The sequence below is a fragment of the Canis lupus genome, chromosome 10, assembly GCF_003254725.2.
Source record: "Canis lupus dingo isolate Sandy chromosome 10, ASM325472v2, whole genome shotgun sequence".
Taxonomy (NCBI): domain Eukaryota; kingdom Metazoa; phylum Chordata; class Mammalia; order Carnivora; family Canidae; genus Canis; species Canis lupus.
The window spans coordinates 7,820,401-7,825,903 of NC_064252.1; positions in this window are offsets into that span (position 1 = coordinate 7,820,401).

Consider the following 5,503-nt stretch of genomic DNA (forward strand, 5'->3'; position numbering starts at 1 on the left):
GAATAATTCCAAAGTCCTGAAACAGTGATTCCTGCTGGTACAGTGATTGTTTGGAAAATGGCTTCACTGGACTTGTGTGGCTTTTTTGATCCTTGTTCATTCGTTTAGCTACACTCCCTTGCTTAAGGTCTAGGAGAGTTTGGGTAAATTGTCTTGTCTCTCTGAGTAACATCTTTGCTTAGGACTTATATAGTCATTCCTATTCTGAATACAGCCGGGTGTTGGTGGTGGGTTGATGGAGGAGAAGCAGGGAACCCCTAACGTGTCCATTTGCCTTGGGAGTTCAGGGACTCTAGGAAAGGTCAATGGTGTCCAATGTTGGGAGAAATCAGCGTGTATACTCCTTGAGGGAAGACTTTGCTGGTTCTGTTCTCCACTGTTCTCGCAGTGTCTGGCACACAGTAGGATCTTACTAAGAATATCACGTTGCCTGAGACCAGGGGGCATAGTGGGGAGCGAAACCACCAGTTTTGACAACAGCAAGAAAGAAAGCATTAGTTTTCTATGAGGAGAGATGCTCAGGCATCTTAAGAAATGCTTAAGAAATGAAAAATGGTTCCCACCATTACTTTTGACTTTCTTACCCATGTATACTATGGGCTGGAAGGGGGCAAGAGGTAGCTTGTTACTTGAGTTACTTGGCTCATCATTGTTGAAGAGTTGGCGTAAACTCAATTCCAGAGCCCAAGGGCTTTCTTCTATCTATGCTCTTTGTTAAATACAGAATAAGGAGTAGGATCTTAACCGGAGAGGAGATGCATGGCTTAGAGCAGGGGTTCTTGAACTTGAGCATGCATCTGGCGTCACCTGGAGGGCTTGTTGAAACATAGATGGCTGGGCCCTGCTTCTGGAGTTTTCTGACTCAGTACATTTGGGGAGAGGCCGAGAATGCGCATTTTTTTTAAAGTACATATTTTTTATACTTTTTAAAAAAGATTTATTTATGATAGAGAGGCAGAGACATAGGCAGAGGGAGAAGCAGGCTCCATGCCGGGACCCCGATGTGGGACTCGATCCCAGGTCTCCAGGATCGTGCCCTGGGCCAAAGGCAGGCGCCAAACTGCTGAGCCACCCAGGGATCCCCGAGAATGTGCATTTTGGACAAGTTCCCAGGTGATGCTGATACCATTCTCCCGAGATCAAACTTGGAGAGCCAATGGCTTAGAGAAAAAAGCCCTCACATTGAAGCCAGATGAAGCTAGACTCCTGTCTTACTTGCTGTGTGACCCAAAGTCAGGTCAACTTTGCTTAGCCTCAGTTTCCTCATTTGCAAAATGGTGACAATATCCACTGCACAGGCCTGTAGTGAGGACAAAATAAAACCAAGAGAGTAAGGTGGCCGGTCTACTCCGATGATTGAGACCTTCTGCTCTAACTCTTTTTGTGTCTGTGGATTTAGGTCCGCGTGAGCTGGGTTTCTGCTATATTAATTTCACAATACCAGGTATTTATATATCCTGAGAACTTCACTATGACTAAACATTTACGATGTGAACGGCACAGTGTGTGATGATTTTTACATTATGTATAACACTGGAAATATTTACCTTTAACAAATGAGAATAAGTAGCTTGCATACAAACTCACACCAGCCTCCTCCACACCAGCCTCTTGACTTCTGGGTTAGAGTGGTTCCCACGATTCTCTATGGGCAGAGGTTGCCAAGATTATTAGGTCCTAATTACTCACCCACAAGGTGCAGCTATCTATATAGGTAACATACCTGAGAGAATTGAGCAATTATCCTGAGAACGTGAGTGAAAGGGGTAGGATTTTTTTGCGTACCTTTTAAGCCAGACCCTATCTTATTCATCCCACCATTGTGCATGGAGAAGCTCAGCAAATGTTTGTGGAATTAGCGAATGAATTAAAGGCTCAGATCGAGTGGCAACCTCACCTGCCTGAAAAATTACCGGGCTTCCTCCTTAAATAATGATCAGTGTGGCTCAGTCATACATAGCCAATTGATGCTGATACCCAAACAATTGAATCTTCTCTTAGGTCCTGGATCTGGAGCCTTTGATGAGCATGATAAGCGGTTGTTACTAACTTCCCTTCCCTGGATAATTTGTGCTCATGGTTTGATTTACCAGAATAATTTGAAACAGCAAATCCACTACCACTGCCATGGCAGGACCCGATTTGAATACTGACAGGTAAAGTTTCAGTTCTACTCTGCTAAGTTTACCTGAATCCTTTGATACTTAAATCTTGTGCCCTAGAGAGAGAGAGAGTTCTCAAACTTTTTTTTTTTTTTTTTAGTCACTTACTCCACAATCCCTTGCTTCTTCCATAAAAACCTCCAACAAATCAGGATAGAAAATTGCTCTGAACAAGGAAGGCCACAGGGATGGACTACCAGGGTGGCATGGCTGCAAACAGAGGCTTAGGGCAGGGCTGCGGAATGGCAGTCATCCAAAGATGCGTGGCAAATTGCCGACTCCTGCTAGTTGGCATTCCTGAGGGCAGTGGTGACTTCCCCACGGAGATGTCTGCAAATAGCAGTCAGGGATGTAGCGGGGGCCTGTGGGTAGTGGTCTGAAGAGGTGGTGGTCTTCATGCTATTTTTATCATATGCACCGTAGGTCACTGCTTCCTGCCTTGGAGCAGACTCAGTCTCACTCTTTTGTCAACACAAGTGTTCTAAGGATAAGTTTTAGTTGGGCCACAGATATTTGGGAAAATAATGAAAATGTTTTTCTAACTAGAAACAATTTCCCGTATGCAGTTCATGACTGCGAGTTGTCAGTTCTAAATGGTCAGCTCCTGTAGCTTACCTGTTGTTAAAGGTTTTGAATATCACACAAATTGTCATAGAAGTTACCACAGATAACTGTAATAGAAACCACTAAAGCAATTCTTATTTCTACATTTTGCAAGACCAGCGGGGTGATGACATGGCATGATTTCTGGAAATTATGCCAACACTGTATTTTTGTTTGATATTGGGCTGGTGACAATGGGTCGCATGGTGATTGTACTTCAGCTACTAGACTCAGAAAATGTCCCGTGGTGTGACACAGGCCATGAGAGGTGCAAAAGGAAAATCTGGTTTTAGCTCAGAGTACAATCAAAACTCTTCCTGCTCTGCATGCTCCCCCAGTTCTTTTCTCCTACTTCAAGGTCACAGGCAGCAGAGCAAAGAAGGTAGACCCAGAGCACTCAGTTTAGAGAGAGAATCCTTTCCCTGGCTAAGATGCAAGGCAGGCAGCCAGCATTTTATGGGGCATATTAGAGAAGAGTCATTTTCAATAGAAATCAGTTGGCAAAGATGATTCTTAAGTTGAAATTCAATCAGTTGCATTGCATATGAAGAGACTAAGAATATCTGAAAATAATTGAAAGAGCCTTGACTCAAGGTCACTTTTAGCACAGATTGATTTTACGTGGAACAGAATCAGATCAGCAGACCCTGGGAGGAGAGGAATCCAGTCCAGGCCCACCCAGGCACTTGCCCGTTGTGTTCATGCACTGCTTTCTTGACCATCGCTGTAAAGCTAGTTCCATGCCCCATGCACTATGCCAGCAATTACCATAGGGACAGTTTACATGACCTGAAACAAGTAAAGTAAGATACCACTTCTCTTTTTTAATAGAACTGAATAAACAATGGAAATCAGAACCATGTAAATAAAAAAATAAACACACTCATTTTTTCAAGAATACAAAGAAGAGAATGGCACTTCCAACATCTACATTTATGTCTAAGTCTTGGACTCACATATATGAGGCAATTGATTTCTTTTTTTTAATTTTTTTAATTTAAAAACTTTTTTTTAATTTTTAAATTTTTTTAGAGGCAATTGATTTCTTATGAACTATTTGCTTGGAGAGTCTGTCAAATTGTACCATGGCTTTAATTCCTAAGACATATTTGGAAGCAAAACACATCGTGATATGTCCAATGATCTTTTATTGAGAAAAGTGAGCAGATATAAAGTTCTCTGCTTCATTGTTTTTTTCTGATAACTCTTACACGGGTGGAATATGTTGCCAGTTTAATTCAACAGACATTGATTGGACTGTTGTTCTATATTTGGAATCCTGTTAGCTGCTGGAGTAGAAAGATGGCTGATAGAAACTACATATCAGAGCCCTTTGCTTTATCAAGATAAGTTATTAAGGTGTGTGTACGTGTATGCCTTAGTTTTTGTGTTAGGTTTGTGTGTGTGGATGGGAACAGGGTGGAGAAAAACTTTTTTAAAGAAATTTTTAAAAACTTTAAAAAATTTATTTGTGAGAGACACAGAGAGAGAGGCAGAGAGAGAAGCAGGCTCCATGTGGGGAGCCCGATGTGGGACTCCATCCCGGGAGCCCGAGATCACAACCTGAGCCAAAGTCTGATGCTCAACACTGCCCCCCCCCCTTTAAAGAAAATATCATTGAAGTTCTCTGATTTCAAAAAAATTAAGAAAAAAACTACTGAGTTGCACTGGTGGAATTTTCTTCAGGGATAAGTGGAAGTCATAAAGGACCTCCCAAACCCATCCACTCCTGTGCTGTTCCTTCTTATGAGTCCCAGGACACAGCAGACTCCTTGAGAGTACATGCTTCCCTCTGCCCCAACATAGGTGCTTTCCGTCCTTGGAGTCACCCAGGTAGTCCCAGGAGGGATCCCCTGAGGCCCAGGGAGTCCTAGGTAGAGTATCTTCAGAGAGTCAGTGTTTTTTCTCTCTTCCTTCCTCTTACCTACCAAAGTCAAGTCCAAAGCAATTTTTAAGGAAAGAGAATGAAATTTATCACATTCTACAAAGGATGTAAAAAGGGGAAGGAAAGAAGGCAACTTTGAAATCCATTACCTATCTGTCAAAGTACAACTAAACAGTAATAGATGGGAAAACCAGGGCGTTCCTCTGATTTGGTGAAGAATTCAACTGTGATGGCCAAGATGAGACTATTGGCCTATAGTGTCTACAGTTATTTTCTTAGTGTCGATCCAACCTTGTAATATTAAAAAAAAAAATCTGAGTAATTTGGGGGTGAACGTCTTTTCATTCTGATAGTTGCTTTCCTGGTGCCTGTGGACCAGTTGGGGGAAACATGTGACTCCTAGGCCTTAAAATTCAGTATCACCTGGCTTCCTGGTCTCCACAAGATCTGAGAGACCAACCAGTCCTGGGGGAGTGTGTGTGTGTGTGTGTGTGTGTGTGTGTGTGTAAGGTCTTTCTTTTCTGCCACCACGACTAAATACAAATTCCACAAGATTTCTCTGTAAGCATTTGGGTGTTCATCTCACACATATTTACCAACAACCCTTGTCTCATCTCTCCTGGTTGGATTTGTGCGTCAAGACACAACCTCATTTACAATGTTTGCTGGTCAGATTATGAAATCATAACCCTTCAAAGGAGGTCTTTGGGGGCAGAGTTATGGAGTTCATTGAAAATTACTGAGAACTTTTAGGATCTCTGAGTTCTGTTCCTAATTGTTCCAAAGGCCCACCCCCTGTGACTAGACCAAGAGATTTCAGTGTTCCCTGGTGAACATTTTGTGGGCTTGGAGA